Source organism: Bos taurus, chromosome 4 (genome assembly GCF_002263795.3).
Source record: "Bos taurus isolate L1 Dominette 01449 registration number 42190680 breed Hereford chromosome 4, ARS-UCD2.0, whole genome shotgun sequence".
Taxonomy (NCBI): domain Eukaryota; kingdom Metazoa; phylum Chordata; class Mammalia; order Artiodactyla; family Bovidae; genus Bos; species Bos taurus.
Window position 1 is genome coordinate 32,321,820 of NC_037331.1, and position 17,214 is coordinate 32,339,033.

Here is a 17,214-nt window from a genome sequence, read left to right on the forward strand (position 1 = left end):
TTTGCTTGTTAATATACCACCACGGTGTGATCACTCACCTAGAGCCAGACATCCTGGAATGCAAAGTCAAGTGGCCCTTAGGAAGCATCACTACAAACAAAGCCTGAACACTCGACTGTTTCAAATCCTGAAAGATGATGCTGTGAAAGTGCTGTACTCAATATGCCAGCAAATTTGGAAAACTCAGCAGTGGCCACAGGACTGGAAAAGGTCAGTTTTCATTCCAATCCCCAAGAAAGGCAATGCCAAAGAATGCTCAAACTACCGCACAGTTGCACTCATCTCACACGCTGGTAAAGTAATGCTCAAAATTCTCCAAGGCAGGCTTCAACAGTATGTGAACGGAGAACTTCCAGATATTCAAGCTGAATTTAGAAAAGGCAGAGGAAACAGAGATCAAATTGCCAACATTTGTTGGATTATCGAAAAAGCAAGAGAGTTCCAGCAAAGCATCTACTTCTGCTTTATTGACTATGCCAAAGCCTTTGACTGTGTGGATCACAACAAACTGTGGAAAATTCTTCAAGAGATGGGAATACCAGACCACCTGAACTGCCTCCTGAGAAATCTGTATGCAGGTCAAGAAGCAACAGTTAGATTTGGACATGGAACAATAGACTGGTTCCAAATCGGGAAAGGCTGTATATTGTCATCCTGCTTATTTAACTTATATGCAGAGTACATCATGTGACATGCCAGGCTGGATGAATCACAAGCTGAAATCAAGATTGCTGGGAGAAATATCAATAACCTCAGATATGCAGATGTCACTACCCTTATGACAGAAAGCGAAGAAGAGCTAAAGAGCTTCTTGTTGAAAGTGAAAGAGGAGAGTGAAAAAGTTGGCTTAAAACTCAACACTCAGAAAACTAAGATCATGACATCCGGTCCCATTACTTCATGGCAAATAGATGGGGAAACAATGGAAAAAGTGACCGACTTTATCTTTTTGGGCTCCAGAATCACTGCAGATGGTGATTGCAGCCATGAAATTTAAATATGCTTGCTTTAAAAAAGCTATGACCAACCTAGAGAGAGTATTAAAAAGCAGAGACATTACTTTGCCAACAAAGGTCCGTCTAGTCAAGGCTATGGTTTTTCCAGTAGTCATGTATGGATGTGAGAGTTGGACTATAAAGAAAGCTGAGCGCCAAAGAACTGATACTTTTGAAGTGTGGTGTTGGAGAAGACTCTTGAGAATCCCTTGGACTGCAAGGAGATCCAACCAGTCCATTCTAAACGAGATCAGTTCTGGGTGTTCATTGGGAGGACTGATGTTGAAGCGGAAACTCCAATACTTCAGCCACGTGATGGGAAAAGCTGACTTATTTGAAAAGACCCTGATGCTGGGAAAGACTGAAGGTGGAGAAGGGGACAACAGAGAATGAGATGGTTGGATGGCGTTACTGACTCGATGGACATGAGTTTGAGTAAGCTCCGGGAGTTGGTGATGGACAGGGAGGCCTGGTGTGCTGCAGTCCATGGAGTCCCAAAGAGTCGGACACAACAGAGCAGCTGAAATGAACTAACTGAGAATTGCTGGGTCATCTAATGTTTAACATTTTCAGGAAGCTCCAAACTTTTCCACAGGGGCTGCATCATTGTACATTACTATAAACAGTGTATTATAGAAGTTTGCCTATTTCTCCACATGCTCGTCTGCACTTGTTATTTTCCTTTTTTTTTAAGATTAAGTTAATAGGCTTCCCACTGGGAGTGAAGTGGTGTCTGATTGTGGTTTTGATTTGCATTTCCCTAATGAAAGTGAATGGCACCCAACTCCAGTACTCTTGCCTGGAAAATCCCATGGACGGAGGAGCCTGGTAGGCTGCAGTCCTTGGTGTCGCTAAGAGTCGGGGATGACTGAGCGACTTCATTTTCACTTTTCACTTTAATGCATCGGAGAAGGAAATGGCAACCGACTCCAGTGTTCTTGCCTGGAGAATCCCAGGGACGGGGGAGGCTGGTGGGCTGCCATCTATGGGGTCACACAGAGTTGGACATGACTGAAGCGACTTAGCAGCAGCAGCAGCAGCAATGAAAGTGAAAGAGGAGAGTGAAAAAGTTGGCTTAAAGCTTAACATTCAGAAAACTAAGACCATGGCATCTGGTCCCATCACTTGATGGGAAATAGATGGGGAAACAGTGGCAGACTTTATTTTTTTGAGTTCCAAAATCACTGCAGATGGTGATTGCAGCCATGAAATTAAAAGACGCTTACTCCTTGGAAGGAAAGACCAACCTAGATAGCATATTGAAAAGCAGAGACATTACTTTGCCAACAAAGGTCCGTCTAGTCAATGCTATCGTTTTTCCATGTATGGATGTGAGAGTTGGACTGTGAAGAAAGCTGAGCGCCGAAGAATTGATGCTTTTGAAGTGTGGTGTTGGAGAAGACTCTTGAGAGTCCTTTGGACTGCAAGGAGATCCAACCAGTCCATCCTAAAGGAGATCAGTCCTGGGTGTTCATTGGAAGGACTGATGCTAAAGCTGAAACTCCAATCCTTTGGCCACTTCATGCAAAGAGTTGACTCACTGGAAAAGACTCTGATGCTGGGAGGGATTGGGGGCAGGAGGAGAAGGGGATGACAGAGGATGAGATGGCTGGATGGCGTCACCGACTTGATGGACATGAGTTTGGGTGAACGCCGGGAGTTGGTGATGGACAGGGAGGCCTAGCGTGCTGTGATTTATGGGGTTGCAAAGAGTCGGACACAACTGAGTGACTGAACTGAACTGAATGATTTGTGATATTGAGCATCTTTCATATGTTACTTGGCTGTTAGTATATCTTCTTTGAGTAAGTGGTCAGGTACCTTGCCCATTTTTTAATTGGGCTTTTCTCTTTTTGTTGTTGGATTGTAAGTGTTCTTAAAGATTTTCTATTCTAGACTCTTATCACATAGATTTGCAGATATTTTCTCCAATCATGTGGCTTGTCTTTTTTACTTTTTGGATAGTGTCCTTTGATACACAACAGTTTTAAATTTTGATAAAATTCAATTTTATTTGCCCTTTGTGTTTTTGTTTTTCGTACTTTTGGTGTTATCTTTAGCAACCTGTTGCCAGATCAAGGTCACTTAGCTTAGCTTTACTTCATCTTATCTTCTAAGAGTTTTATAGTTTTAGTTTGGGTCTTTGACTTCCCTGCTGGCTCATACAGTAAAAGCGTCTGCCTACAATGGGGGAGACCTAGGTTCAGTCCCTGGGTCGGGAAGATCTCCTGGAGCAGGAAATGGCAACCCACTCCAGTACTCTTGCCTGGAAAATCCCATGGACAGAGGAGCCTGGTAGGCTACAGTCCATGGGGTCGCAAAGAGTCGGACACGACTGGGCAACTACACTTTCACTTACACTTTAGGTCTTTGACCCATTTTAAGTCAATTTGTGTGTATAACATGAACAAAGAAAGGGTCAAACTTCATTCTTTGGTATGTGGAATCCATTTGTACCAACATGGATACATGTTGGTATCTTTCTTCTCAAGAAAGCCTGTTGACCATAGATGTATGGGGTGGTTTTAGGACTATGAATTCTATTCCATGATTCTTATGTTTATCCTTAAGCTAGCTAGTTCCACAGTTTTGATCACTGTAGCCTTTTAGTAAGTTTTGAAACTGGGAAGTCTCAAGTCCTCTAAATTTTTGTTTTTCTTTTTCAGGATTGTTTTAGTTATTCAAGATGTCTTGAAATTTCGTATGAGTTTTAGAATAAGCTTGTTCATTTCTACAAAAAGAGCAGTTGGAGTTTTGAGAGTGATGGTATTGAATTTGTATAGATTTGCAATCTTGACAGTATTGTGGATTTCTGTCCATGAACACTGGATGGTTCCAGTTTGTTTAGGTCTTCTTGAGTTCATTCTGCAGTGTTCTGTAATTTTCATTACTTATACATTTTTGGTCTTTACTTTCCATTAAATACTTTCCAACAGCACTATGTGGACTTCCCTGGTAGCTCAGCAGTAAAGAATCCGCCTGCCAGTGCAGGAAACGCAGGTTCAGTCCCTGAGTCAGGAAGATCCCCTGGAGAAGGAAATGGCAACCCACTCCATAGAGGTGCCTGGTGGCTTACACTTCATGGAGTTGCAGAGTCAGACATGACTTGACAACTAAACAAGACCACTGCATGGTCTGTGGTGGTTTGAATTTATGGAACCTCAGATGTAGGAGGCGAGAAGACCAACTGTAAAGTTATACTTGGGTACTTTTGTAACAGAGATTGTTTTGTTAATTTTATTTTCAGGTTGTCAATTGCTATATAGAATCTCAACTAATTATTATATATTGATCTTGTTTGCTGAATTAATTTATTAGCTCTGGTAGTTCTTTTTTGGTGTATTCTTTAGAATTTTCAAGATATAAAATCATGTCATCTGTGAATAGAGATTGTTTTACTTTGTTCTTTCAAATCTTCATGCCTGTATCTGTTTTTACTGCTTAATTGCCCTTGCTAGAACTTGCATAATTATGCAGTAAAGCAGCATTTTTGTCATTTTCCTGATGTTAGGGGGAATGTTTTCCGTTTTCTTCCATTAAGTCTGATGTTATATGTGAGTTTTTCTTAGATGCCTTTTATCATGATGATGAAGTTCCTCAGTTTTTATTGTATTAACTGAGTTCATCATGTGGTTCTGTTGATCTAATTAATATGGTGAATTCTGTTGATTGATTTTCATAAGTTGAACCACTTTTGCATGTTTGAGATAAATCCAACTTGATCAGGGTGTAAATTATTTTAATATAGGGTTAGATTCAGTTTACTAGCATTTTGTGGGGAACTTTTGCATCTATATGAAACTTGCACAACTCAGATGAGACTTAAACCCATGGGCTGAGACTGTTACTCAGCCAAACTCAGTTTAGGACTTGAGCCCACAGACTGGGACTTGAACCCAAGTCTTTTTATTGAGATTGCGCACCTGGTCTCAGGACTTAATGAAGCTCAGGTTCTTTATATTTTGTCTCAGAAAGACTTCAGTTCAGTTGAGTTGCTCAGTCATGTCCAACTCTTTGCAACCCCGTGGACTGCAGCATGCCAGGCCTCCCTGTCCATCACCAACTCCCGGAGTTTACTCAAGCTCATGTCCATCAGGTCAGTGATTCCATCCAACCATCTCATCCTCTGTCGTCCCCTTCTCCTCCTGCCCTCAATCTTTCCCAGCATCAGGGTCTTTTCAAATGAGTTAGTTCTTCGCATCTGGTGGTCAAAGTATTGGAATTTCAGCTTCAGCATCAGTCCTTCCAATGAATATTCAGGACTGATCTCCTTTAGGATGGACTGGTTTGATCTCCTTGCAGTCCAAGGGACTTTGAAGAATCTTTTCCAACACCACAGTTCAAAAACATCAATTCTTCAGCACTCAGCTTTCTTTTAGTCCATCTCTTACATCCATTCATAACGTCCATTCATAACTACTGGAAAAACCATAGCTTTGACTAGATGGACCTTTGTTGGCAAAGTAAAGTCTCTGCTTTATAATACGCTATTTTTTGGTCGTAACTTTTCTTCCAAGGAGCAAGCGTCTTCTAATTTCATGGCTGCAGTCACCATCTGCAGTGATTTTGGAGCCCAAAAAGATAAAGTCTGTCACTTTTTCCATTGTTTCCCCATCTATTTGCCATGAAGTGATGGGATCAGATGCCATGATCTTAGTTTTTTGAATGCTGACTTTTAAGCCAACTTTTTCACTCTCCTCTTTCACTTTTGTCAAGAGGCTCTTTAGTTCTTTGCTTTCTGCCAAAAGGGTGGTGACATCTGCATATCTGAGGTTATTGATATTTCTTCAGGCAATCTTGATTCCAGCTTGTGCTTCTTCCAGCCCAGTGTTTCTCATGATGTACTCTGCATATACGTTAAATAAGCAGGGTGACAATATAGAGCCTTGGTGTACTCCTTTCACTATTTGGAACCAGTCTGTTGTTCTATGTCCAGTTCTAACTCTTGTTTTCTGACCTGCATACAGATTTCACAAGAGGCAGGTCAGGTTGTCTGGTATTCCCATCTCTTGAAGAATTTTCCACAGTTTGTTGTGGTCCACACAAAGACTTCAATGAGTGACAAAGCAATAGTTACGAAGTAGGATTTATTTAGAGATACACATTCTGTAGACAGAATGAGATCCCATGTCAAAAGGTGAGAGTGGTCAAAAATACATGGGGGCATTAATTTTTAATGGGCTGAGTAACTTCATAGGCTAATAAGTGGGAGGATTATTCCAACTGTTTCAGGGAATGGGGGGAGAATTCTAGGAATTTGGAGATTTCTAGGAATTGGACCACTGCCCACTTTTTATCCTTTTATGGTTTTCCTGGGAACTGTCATGGTGCCCATAAGTATATCATTTAGCATGTTAATGTATTATGATGAGTGTGTGATAAGGTTCAAGGTCTACTGAAAGTGGAATCTTCTGCCATCTTGGTTCTGACCTGTTTATGTCATATCATCGATATGTCCTTCTTTAAGGTTATGTCCTGCCTCCTTCCCTCCTGTTTTTTATATATATATATATATGAAATATTAGTATGTAGTTTTCAAGTGATATGTTTTTCTGGCTTTGATGTTAGAGTAATATTTGTTTTATAGAATGAGTTAGAAAGTGTTACCTTTCTTCAGTAACTTTTGGTACTTTGTGTGTTTCTAGGAATTTGTTTATTTCAAGTAATTTGTTGACAGATTTTTGTTCAGTTGCTAAGTCATGTTTGACTCTTTGCAACTTCATGAATTACAGCCCATCAGGCTTCCGTGTCCTTCACTAGCGCCCGAAGTTTGCTCAGACTCGTGTCGTTTGAGTTGATGATGCCATCCAACCATTTCTCATTCTCTGTTACCCGCTTCTCCTGCCCTCAGTCTTTCCCAGCATCAGGGTCTTTTCCATTGAATCGGCTCTTTGCATCAGGTGGCCAGAGTATTGGAGCTTCAGCTTCAGCATCAGTCCCTCTCTAGTGAATATTCAGGGTTGATTTCCCTTAGAATTGAGTGGTTTGATCTCCTTGCTGTGCCCCAGACTCTGAAGAGTCTTCTCCAGCACCATAATTTCAAAGCGTCAATTCTTTGGTGCTCAGCCTTCTTTATGGTCCAACTCTACTTGTTCATTTCCTGTAATAATTTTTATTCCTGTAAAGCTTCTGGTAATATCTCTACTTTCATGCCTGATTTTACCAATTCGAGTCTTCTTATTTTTCTTGGTCAGTTTAGCCAAAAGTTAATTTTGGTGATCTTTTTTAAAGAGGTCTTCCATGGTGGCTCAGACAGTAAAGAATCTGCCTGCAGTGGGGGAGACCTGGGTTCAATTCCTGGGTCAGGAAGATCCCCTGGAGAAGGGAATGGCAACCCACTTCAGTATTCTTGCCTGAAAAGTCTCATGGACAGAGGACCCTGGTGGACTACAGTCCATGGGATCGCAAAGAGTCGGACATGATTGAGTGACTAACATTTCACTTTTTCTTTTTTGAAGAACCAATTTTTGGTTTCATTGATTTTTCTCTGTAGTTTTTCTACTCTATTTACATTCTAATCTGTAATATTCCTTTCCTCTTCTTGTTTTGGGTTTAGTTAACTTTTTTCTTGGGTTCCGTAAAGGAGAAGTTCAGGTTTGAATAAAGATTTGAGATCTTTTGTTTTTTTAATGTAGACCTTTACAACTATAAATTTCCCTCCTCTTAGCACTCTTAGTACTGCATTTGTTGCATTCCTTAAGTGTTGGTACGATGTGTTTTCATTTTAATTTCTCTCAAGGTATTTTGTAATTTACCTTGTAATGGATTCTTTGACCTGTTGGTTAATTAAGAGTGTATTGTTTCATTCAACAGCTTTAAATTTCCAAATTTCCTATTGTTATTGATTTCTATTTTTTTCCTCCTGTGATCAGAGAAGATGCTTTATATAATTTTTAGTCTTCTTAAACTTAATGGAACCTTATTTTGTATTGTAACATATCTGTCATGGAGAATATTCCATGTTCACTTGAAGAATGTATTTTGCTCTCGTTTGGTGGAGTATTCTATGTATGTCTGTTAGGTCTAGCTGGTTTGTAGTAGTTAATTTTCTAGCTCCTTGTTAATCTTTTGTCTAGTTCTGTTTATCATTGAAAATGAAATATTGAAGCTTCCAACTGTTGTTGTCTTCTGTCACTTTTTGCTTCATATAATTTGGGGCTCTGTTGTATATATGTTTATAGTTTTTTAAAATCGTGGTACATTGACCTTTATATCATTCTTCTTCGATGTTGTAACTATTTTTGTTTTAAAGTTTTTGTCTGGTATTATATTGGCACTCTGGCTCTCCTTTGGTTACAGTTTTCATGGAATAAATTTTTACATTTTCATTCTCAACCCATTTACAAACGTATTTGGTTCTAAAATGAATTTCTTGTAGACAGCATGTAGTTAAATCACTTTTTATATTGACTCTTCCAGTCTCTTAGAGAATTTAATTCATTTGTCTTTAATGAAATTATTCAAAATAGAAGGCTTACATTGCCACTTTGCTCTTTTTTTCTGTATGTCATACTTTTTCGTTTCTCGATTCATTTACCACCTTCTTTTGTGTTGGATGTTCAGGTGTAATGTTTTGATTGTATTCTCATTTTTTCTGTATATATTTTAGTTATGTTTTTAGTTTATTTCTTGAGGATTGCAATTCACATTTAATTTTTAAGTGTATTTCAGATTAATACCAATTTGGTTTTAATGGTATGTAAAAACTTTTCTCCTATATAACTCCATTCCTCCAACCCCCTTGTAAATGACATATCGTTACTGTTATATATTATGTATGTGATATATATAAGCACATATAATGTGCACTTAAATGTGTCAATTACAAATATGTAACATAAGTATAAATATATGATGTTTATACATAGTAAAGCATATATTGTATATAAGTAAATATGCAACATTAATGATATTGTGTATTGTAAATAACAATGTTATGCATGACAGTGATTAACATAGTTGTTGGTTTGTATAATTGTATTTTAAGTCATTAGAGGGAAGAAAAAGAGGAATTACTAATTAAAGATCCATTAATGCAGACTTTGGGCTTCCCTGGTGGCTCAGAGGATAAAGCGCCTGCCTGCAATGCAGGAGACCCGGGTTCAATCCCTGGGTTGGGAAGATCACCTGGAGAAGGAAATGGCAATCCACTCCAGTATTCTTGCTTGGAGAATCCCATGGAGAGAGGAGCCTGGCGGGCTACAGTCCACGGGGTCGCAAAGAGTCGGACACAACTGAGCGACTTCACACATCACACACAATGCAGACATTTATGTTTATGTTGCCTATACTTATGTTTTATTATTTTATTATAAGTTTATTTTTGTGTTTGAATCTAAAATAGGTCTCTTATAGCTAGGATATAGTTTGATCTTTTTTTTAAAAATTCTGCCAGTCTTTGCCCTTTTCTTGAATTATTTAATCTGTTTTACATTTCAGTTCAGTTCAGTGACTCAGTCATGTCTGACCCTTTGCGACCCCATGAACCGCAGCATGCCAGGCCTCCCTGTCCATCACCAACTCCCGGAGTCCACCCAAACCCATGTCCATTGAGTCAGTGATGCCATCCAACCATCTCATCCTCTGTTCTCCCATTCTCCTCCTGCCCTCAATCTTTCCTGGCATCAGGGTCTTTTCAAATGAGTCAGCTCTTCTCATCAGGTGGCCAGAGGATTGGGGTTTCAGCTTCATCATCAGTCCTTCCTATGAACACCCAGGACTGATCTCCTTTAGGATGGACCGCTTGGATCTCCTTGCAGTCCAAGGGACTCTCAAGAGTCTTCTCCAACACCACAGTTCAAAAGGATCAGTTCTTCGGCTCTCAGCTTTCTTTATAGTCCAACTCACACATCCATACATGACTACTGGAAAAACCATAGCCTTGACTAGGCAGACCTTTGTTGGCAAAGTAATGTCTCTGCTTTTTAATATGCTGTCTAGGTTGGTCATAACTTTCCTTCCAAGGAGTAAGCGTCTTTTAATTTCATGGCTGCAGTCACCATCTGCAGTGATTTTGGAGCCCAGAAAAATAAAGTCAGCCCCTTTCTACTGTTTCCTCATCTATTTTCCACGAAGTGTTGGGACCAGATACCATGATCTTAGTTTTCTGTGTGTTGAGCTTTAAGCCAACTTTTTCACTCTCCTCTTTCACTTTTGTCAAGAGGCTCTTTAGTTCCTCTTCACTTTCTGCCATAAGGGTGGTGTCATCTGCATATCTGAGGTTATTGATATTTCTCCCAGCAGTCTTGATTCCAGCTTGTCCAGCGTTTCTCATGATGTACTCTGCATATAAGTTAAATAAGCAGGGTAACAATGTACACCCTTGCTGTACTCCTTTTCCTATTTGGAACCAGTCTGTTGTTCCATGTCCAGTTCTAACTGTTGCTTCCTGACCTGCATATGGGTTTCTCAAGAGGCAGGTCAGGTGGTCTGGTATTCCCATCTCTTTCAGAATTTTCCACAGTTCATTGTGATCCACACAGTCAAAGGCTTTGGCATAGTCAATAAAGAAGAAATAAATGTTTTTCTGGAACTCTTTGCTTTTTCCATGATCCAGCGGATGTTGGCAATTTGACCTCTGGTTCCTCTGCCTTTTCTAAAACCAGCGTGAACATCTGGAAGTTCACAGTTCATGTATTGCTGAAGCCTGGCTTGGAGAATTTTAAGCATCACTTTACTAGCGTGTGAGAGTGCACTTGTGCAGTAGTTTGAGCATTCTTTGGCATTGCATGACTTTGGGATTGGAATGAAAACTTACCATTTCCAGTCCTGTGGCCACTGCTGAGTTTTCCACATTTGCTGGCATATTGAGTGCAGCACTTTCACAGCATCATCTTTCAGGATTTGAAATAGCTCAACTGGAATTCCATCACCTCCACTAGCTTTGTTCGTAGTGATGCTTTCTAAGGCCCAGTTGACTTCACATTCCAGGATGTCTGGCTCTAGGTAAGTGATCACACCATCCTGATTATCTGGGTTGTGAAGATCTTTTTTGTACAGTTCTTCTATGTATTCTTGCCACCTCTTCTTAATATCTTCTGCTTCTGTTATGTCCCTACCATTTCTGTCCTTTATCGAGCCCATCTTTGCATGAAATATTCCCTTGGTATCTCTAATTTTCTTGAAGAGATGTCTAGTCTTTCCCATTCTGTTGTTTTCCTCTACTTCTTTGCATTGATTGCTGGGGAAGGCTTTCTCATCTCTCTTTGCTATTCTTTGGAACTCTGCATTCAGATGTTTATATCTTTCCTTTTCTCCTTTGCTTTTTCCTTCCCTTCTTTTCACAGCTATTTGTACAGCCTCCTCAGACAGCCATTTTGCTTTTTTGCATTTCTTTTTCTTGGGGATGGTCTTGATCCCTGTCTCCTGTACAGTGTCACGAACCTCAGTCCATAGTTCATCAGGTACTCTGTCTATCAGATCTAGTCCCTTAAATCTGTTTCCACTTCTACTGTATACTCATAAGGGATTTGATTTAGGTCATACTTGAATGGTCTAGTGGTTTTCTCCAATTTCTCAATTTCAGTCTGAATTTGGCAATAAGGAGTTTATGATCTGAGCCGCAGTTAGCTCCCGGTCTTGTTTTTGCTGACTGTATAGAGCTTCTCCATCTTTGGCTGCAAAGAATATAATCAATCTGATTTCAGTGTTGACCATCTGGTGATGTCCATGTGTAGAGTCTTCTCTTGTGTTGGTGGAAGAGGGTATTTGCTATGACCAGTGCATTCTTTTGGCAAAATTCTATTAGTCTTTGCCCAGCTTCATTCTGTACTCCAAGGCCAAATTTGCCTGTTACTCCAGGTGTTTCTTGACTTCCTACTTTTGCATTCCAGTCCCCTATAATGAAAAGGACATCTTTTTGGGGCGTTAGTTCTAGAAGGTCCTGTAGGTCTTCATAGAACTGTTCAACTTCAGCTTCTTCAGTGTTACTGGTTGGGGCATAGACTTGGATTACTGTGATATTGAATGGTTTACCTTGGAAATAAACAGAGATCATTCTGTTGTTTTTAAGATTGCATCCAAGTACTGCATTTTGGACTCTCTTGTTGACTATGATGGCTACTCCATGTCTTCTAAGGAATTCCTGCCCACAGTAGTAGATATAATGGTCATCTGAGTTAAATTCACCCATTCCAGTCCATTTTAGTTCGCTGATTCCTGGAATGTTGATCTTCACTGTTGTCATCTCCTATTTGACCACTTCCAGTTTGCCGCGATTGATGGACCTAACATTCCAGGTTCCTATGCAGTATTGCTCTTTACAGCATGAAACCTTGCTTCTATCACCAGTCACATCCACAACTGGGTGTTGTTTTTGCTTCGGCTCTGTCTCTTCATTCTTTCTGGGGTTATTTCTCCACTGGTCTCCAGTAGCATATTGGGCACCTGCCCACCTGGGGAGTTCCTCTTTTAGTGCCCTATGTTTTTGCCTTTTCATTCTGTTCATGGGGTTCTCAAGGCAAGAATACTGAAGATTTGTATCTGTCATTTTGCTATTTGTTTTCTGTATGTCTTACATTTGTTGTTATAGTCTTCCTTCATAACTGCCTCTTTCATTTTAAATAGATATTTTCTCATACACAGTTCCTTGTCTCTGTTTCATCTATTATATTATTTTCTTAATGGTTGCCTGGGTAATTGTAATTAGTATTTTAATTTATAACAATCAGGTGAGTGTCTTTTTAATTTCAGTAGTATACGGCTCCACCCCCTAATGCCTTCGTGTGTGTTGTTGCTGTCATGCAAGTTACATCTTTATGTATTGTATGCTCATTATCAGAGATTTATTTTATTCCTTTATCCAGTTGTCTTTAAAAAAAAAATATTTTATTGAAGTATATTGACCTACAATGTTTCAGATGCACAGAAGGTGATTCAGTTATACAAATACACATATATTATTTTTGAAATTATTTTCCATCATAAGTTATTACAAGATATTGACTCTAGTTCCCTGTGCTATGCAGTAAACCTTTGTTGCTTGTTTCATATCTATTTTTTAATTAGAAATCTAGCATTCTATTTATACTAAGTCAAACAGGTAGAATCAAAATGTCATAATTATTTTAGTTAGGCAAAAGTTCATAGGTTTTCTAAAATATATATATTATGCATATATATATATGTATGTATGTACGTATGTAAGAAGAGATGGAGAAATTGGAGAACATAAACTAAATGAAATGAGAGCACTGAATATGAAATAGAAAAAGGGAAACAAACTAGATAAAAGTAAAAGATCATCATATAGTTCAGTTGTTTTTAAGCATGACTGCTCATTAGAAACATATCTGGAACTCTGGAGGAAAAAAGGCAATACTCAGGTATTTGTATACAAATACATTTGTATTTTTCAAAAAATTTCAAGAAAATTCTTGAAATTTTAAAATTCTTGGATTTTAAAAAGGGATTACAAGTTTTTCTATTAGATCCTAGTTTTGGTGATATAGAGTTCTACTCTTCTGTTAACCAATCATGATACAATTAAGTGAGTAATAGTTACATAATCACAATAGTAAAAGATGTTTATCAGTTTTCACGATCAATAGCCAGACCAAAAAAAGATAATTGTAATTGCAAGCCATCATGGGAACATGATTAACTTAATATAAAAGAATTGCATACAGTTTGTGGGGGTCAAGCAGAGTGATAGGACAAGTGGAAGTGCATACATGCACATGTTTTCATCCACCCAGTCTGTGTCTTTTGGTTGGTGCATTTATTAATCCTCTTACATTTAAGGTAATTATCAGTATGTATGACCCGATTACATTTTCTTAATTTGGGGGGGTTTATTTTCTGTATGTCTTTTTCTTCTCTTGTGTTTCCTGTGTAGAGAAGTTCCTTTAGCATTTGTTGTAAAGCTGGTTTGGTGTGCTAAATTCTCGTAACTTTTGCTTGTCTGGAAAGCTTTTGATTTCTCCATCAAATCTAAAGGAGAGTCTTGCTGGGTAGAGTATTCTTGGTTGTAGGTTCTTCCCTTTCATCACTTTAAATATATTATGCCATTCCCTTCTGGCTTGTAGAGTTTCTGTTGAGAAATCAGCTGATAGCCTGATGGGAGTTTCTTTGTATGTTATTTGTCACTTTTCTCTTGTTGCTTTTAATATTTTATCTGTATTTAATTTTTGTCAGTTTGATTACTATGTGTCTCAGTGTGTTCTTCCTTGGGTTTATCCTGCCTGGGACTCTCTGTGCTTCCTGGACTTGGTTGACTATTTCCTTTCCCATGTTTGGGAAGTTTTCAGCTATTATCTCTTCAAATATTTTCTCAGGTCCTTTCTCTCTTCTTCTGGGACCCCTGTAATGCTAATGTTGGTGCATTTAATGTTGTCTGAGAGGTCTCTTAGGCTCTTTTCATTTCTTTTCATTCTTTTTTCTATATTCTGTTCTGCGGCAGTGATTTCTACCATTCTGTCCTTCAGGTCATTTATCCGTTCTTCTGCCTCAGTTATTCTGCTATTGATTCCTTCTAGTGTATTTACCTGGAACTGCTTTTCAAAAAATTGGAGAGGGAAATGGCAACCCACTCCAGTGTTCTTGCCTGGAGAATCCCAGGGACGGGGAAGCCTGGTGGGCTGCCGTCTATGGGTCGGACACGACTGAAGCGACTTAGCAGTAGCAGCAGTGTATTATTTATTTCTGTTTGTTTGTTCTTTAGTTCTTGTAGGTCTTTGGTAAACATTTCTTGTATATTTTCATTCTTTGCCTCCATTCTTTTTCCAAGATCCTGGATCATCTTCACTATCATTCTGAATTCTTTTTCTAAAGAATGGGTTGCCTATCTCTACTTTATTTAGTTGTTTTTCTGGGATTTTATCTTGTCTCTTCATCTGGGACATAACTTTCTGCTTTTTCTTTGTGATTAACTTTCTGTAATATGGTTTTTGTTTTAGCCACCTTGAGACTCTGGTTCTAAGTTCTTCTTTTGTCTGCCCTCTGATGGATGAAGCTAAGAGGCTTGTAAGCTTCTTGATGGGAGGGACTGGTGATGGGGAAAACTGGGAATTGCTCTAGGGGCAGAGTCTCAGTAAAGCTTTAATCCAGTTATCTGCTGATGGTTGCACGCCCTCCCTGGTAGCTCTTTGGCCTGAGGTGACCCACCAGGGGGTCTGCGAGCTCTATGGTAAGATTAATGGTGAACTCCAAGAGGGTGTGTGCTAAGGGGGACCTTCTAGTGACCTTGCCCCTGTGGTGAAGCCCTGCCAAGCCAGGCCTCCACAGGAGCCCCTCCAACACTAGCAGGTGCTTTTGGTTGAGTCTCCTGTGGTGTCACTGCTCCTCTTCTCTGTGTCTTGATGCACACAAAATTTTGTTTGTGCCCTCCAAGACTGGAGTCTCTGGTTCCCTCAGTCCTCTGGAAGGCCTGTGATCAAATCCCGCTGGCCCTCAAGGCCAGGTTCCCTGGGGATTCTCAGTCCCTTTGTTGGATCCCCAGGCTGGGATTCAGACCCTTCATAATAGTGGGAGAACTTCTTTGGTGTTATTATTCTCCAGTCTGTGGGTCACCCACCTGGCAGGTTTGGGATTTGATTTTATTGTGATTGCGTCCCTCCTACTGTCTTGCTGCAGCTTCTTCTTTGTCTTTGGACGTGGGGTATCTTTTTGGTGGGTTCCAGTATCCTTCTGTCGATTGTTGTTCAACAGGTAATTGAAATTTTGGGGCTCTTGCTGGAGGAGATAAGCACACATCCTTCTACTCTGCCATCTTGAGCTGGAAGACCCTTTGTCTTTTATATTTATCTATGTTGTTACTTTTGCCAGTGCTTTTTGCTTCATCATATGAATTCTAGTTACTATGTAGTGGTGTGTTTCATTTTAACCTGAACAGTATGCCCCCTAGTATTTCTTGTAGGACAAGATCCCTAGAGACAAAATCTATCAGATTTTGTTTATCTGGGAATGTATACTGCCTTCTGGCCTCCAGGTTTTAGATGTGAAATCAGCTTGTACTCACTGAAGATCCTTTTAATGTAATGAATTGCTCCTCTCCCTGTTTTCAGGATTCTCTTTGTGGTTGGCTTTTGGCAGTTTAATTACAGTGTTTTTAGTGTGGCTCTCCTTGAGCTTATCCTACCAGGAGTTTGTTGAGACTCTGGAATGTGTAGTTTCTTTTTCTCCTTCTCTTCTTCCTCCATCGCCTCCCCTCCCACCCTTCTGTTAATCAAAGTTTGGAGGCTTTTGGCTTCTGTTCTTTTTGTTCCTTTCTGTCTTCTGGGACTCTCATCATGTGTAGGTTAGTATGCTTGATAAAGTCACGTAGGTCTCTTAGACTCTGTTCATTTTTCTTCATTATTTTTCTCTTTGTTCCTCAGATTGAGTGATCTCAATTGATCTTCAGGTTTACTGATTCTTTTGTCTGTTCTATCATATATGCTGTTGAACCTCTTGTGAATGATTCATTTCTGTTTTTGGTTGAATTGTTTCTGCCTTTTTTGGTTCTAATTTGCGCTTCTTTTTCTGGTTTCTTAAAGCAAGTGCTTAGATCCTTGTTTTTTAGATTTTTTTTTTAACAGAAGCATATAATGTCATAAATTTCTTTGTAAGCACTGCTTTAGATGCATTTCACAATTTATGGCAACTCTTGCCATTTTACTTCGATATAGGTTTTGGGAAGTATTTTATCAAATCCACAATTTTTTAAAAATTGAGAATTTTTGTTAGGATTCCTGTAAATTTAGAACCAATTTGGAAGGTTTGATATAGCATTTATTATTTCAGTCCATAAAGTGGTATTTTTTTCTATTAAGACCTTTAATTTTGTTTTAATTTTATTTTTTAAATTGAAATATAGTTGATTTACAGTGTTTTGCCAATCTCTGCCTAAAGGAAAGTGATTCTCTTATGTACATATAGAAATGCTTTAAAATATTCTTTTCCATTATGGTTTATGGCAGGATGTTGAATATAACTCCTGTGCTATATAGTAGGACCCTGCTGTTCATGTGTCCTGTATATATAGTGTACGTCTGTTAATCCCAGATTCCCAGTACTTGCCCCACCTTGGCAACCACAGGTCTGCTCTCTGCGTCTCTGAGTTCATTTCTGTTTTCTGGATAGGTCCGTTTGTGCCGTATTTTAGATTGCACATGTAAGTTACATCATGTGGTACTTGCTTTTGTTTTTCTGACTTACTTCACTTAGTAATGGTCATCTCTGGGTCCATCCATGTTATTGCAAATGGCATTATTTCATTCTTTTTTATGGCTGAGGAGTATTC

General features: G+C 39.2%; 1 protein-coding gene across 3 annotated transcripts in view; it reads left to right on the forward strand.

Moving 5' to 3' along the window:
• Positions 1 to 17,214, forward strand: part of SLC25A40 (solute carrier family 25, member 40) — an 80,326-nt gene that overhangs the window by 6,578 nt on the left and 56,534 nt on the right. The window contains exon 2 of one of the 3 annotated variants that reach the window (XM_059885733.1): positions 1 to 17,214. This exon is cut by the window's right edge and continues 21,000 nt beyond it. The gene's annotated coding sequence lies outside the window, so the exon portion shown is untranslated. 3 annotated transcript variants of the gene reach the window in all.